This window comes from Castanea sativa, chromosome 11, assembly GCF_040712315.1.
Source record: "Castanea sativa cultivar Marrone di Chiusa Pesio chromosome 11, ASM4071231v1".
NCBI classification, from domain to species: Eukaryota; Viridiplantae; Streptophyta; class Magnoliopsida; order Fagales; family Fagaceae; genus Castanea; species Castanea sativa.
The window spans coordinates 29,877,907-29,879,952 of NC_134023.1; the positions used below are offsets into that span (position 1 = coordinate 29,877,907).

The 2,046-nt window shown below is 34.4% G+C and overlaps 1 non-coding gene across 1 annotated transcript; it reads right to left on the reverse strand.

The window, feature by feature from the left end:
• Positions 1 to 1,616: 1,616 nt before the first annotated feature.
• On the reverse strand, positions 1,617 to 1,723 carry LOC142618133 (small nucleolar RNA R71). The gene has a single exon (XR_012841183.1). It is a non-coding gene; the product is annotated as a small nucleolar RNA R71 (small nucleolar RNA).
• Positions 1,724 to 2,046: the final 323 nt, after the last annotated feature.

Consider the following 2,046-nt stretch of genomic DNA (forward strand, 5'->3'; position numbering starts at 1 on the left):
GAAGCACTTGGGAACACTTTTAATCTTCACTCCAATTCCACTTTACGCCCAAGATGTGTGGTCTCTCAATCAGTTCTTCAAAGGGAGAATGAAAGTGTGTCTCACACTCTCTCACACACCGTTTTTTATTTCACTTTTTCATCTCTTCTAATAAAAATTCTGTATGTTTCTCCCTTTATAACTAACTGATTATCTAATTGAGCTGGCCTATTGGGCCTTTCCAATTCGGCTTTAGTGTGTGGCTTGGAGTGGGACCAAAAGGGACCAATAAGACACTAGCTCCAATGGGCCTTGGGCTTTTCCGTCAACTCTTGACAAGCCCAAAGTTACCATTAATTATATTTAATACCACTATATAAATATAATTGCACTCTAGGCCTTATTAATAAATTATATATGCATACAACCCCTTCATTAAAATATTCGTAGTAATCCAAAGTCATGAATATACACTGCCACTTTGAAGATTACTACATCTTAATCCTTGAGTACCCGGTTTAATCCTTTATGTTATTCATCATATATTTATGAAATCCAATTTCATAAATATATACTTTAGTAACTCCTTACTAAAGTGGTTGGGCCCAACACTCTGAATAACTAAATCCATTAAACTTATCTCAAGGGAATATTTTGTATCTCCATTAAGAGACTATGAATTTCATCTTAAGAATATATGTTCCATCAACACTAAATGCGGATGCCCAACATACTGAGGTTTTGACCGTAACTAATAGATCTCACTCCTGATATATCAAAACAACCTACATCTCATGATCAGGTCCATTATTCTCTCAGGATTTAGAGTTGATGTAAATAGAAGTCGTGAGATTTATTATTTCATTTGACAGTCGTTAGCAGAATAATAAATCTCACAGCGGTCCAGTTCAGTATGTCTTAACTCTTAAAACATATCAACATACCAACTAGAGGTCTCCACTTCCATGATCAAGACAAATCATCTTAGTTGATATGTTATAGTCTTCGCAGATGAAACGCCCAATTTCATCACCGACTACGAACTAAACTTCTGAGTTTACAAAGAACTTGTGATTTATATCTTCTGTGACTTTTCACATAAATCACATACAATGCATCTCATGGACTATGATAATGTCTTAGTTCATTTATAGATAGTCTCATATAATTAAACAATTTAATTATTAAATACATGCCAATAAATTGGGTTTTAGGGCATAAACCCCAACATCATGGTGATGAGAATAATTTATATAATGATAACTTCCATGCTCACCAACCCATTAGAACTCTAGGATTATTTGCAACCTACAAGGAGTAGTCCACCATCATGCATCATTTTTCCAACTAATGCAAATAATTTTAATTTTACGCTCGGTATGATTTCAGTACTTCCTAAATTTCATGGCTTAGATTCTAAAAATCCTTACCTACACTTTAAGGAATTTGAGGAGGTATGTTCTACCTTCTATGACCAATCATGTAATGAAGAGACCATTAGATTGAATTTGTTCCCTTTTTCTCTTAAAGACAAGGCGAAAACGTGGCTTAATTCTTTGAGACCTAGGTCAATTGGTACCTGGCAAGAGATGCAAATTGAGTTTTTAAAGAAAATTTTTCCAATTCATAGGATTAATGCACTTAAAAGACAAATAATGAATTTTTCACAAAAAGATAATGAGACATTTTATCAATGTTGGGAAAGATTTAAAGATTTGCTTAATGCTTGTCCACATTATGGCTATGAAACTTGGCGTATAATTAGTTTTTTCTATGAAAGTTTAACTCCAAAGATGCACCAATTTGTACAGATGATTCGCAATGTAGAGTTTTTTGAATAAAGATTCTGATGAGGCTTTTGATTATGTTGATCTCTTAGCTGAGAATGCCCAATCTTGGGAGACCACTGATATCTTAAATAGGTCTAGCGCATCCACCAACCCTTCTTGGGATGGTAAGTACCAACTTAAGGAAGATGATGACCTTAGTGCTAGGGTGGCTAGTCTTGTTAGGATTTGTGCCCTTAAATCCTATTGTATGATGCTACGTATGATATTAAGTATGACA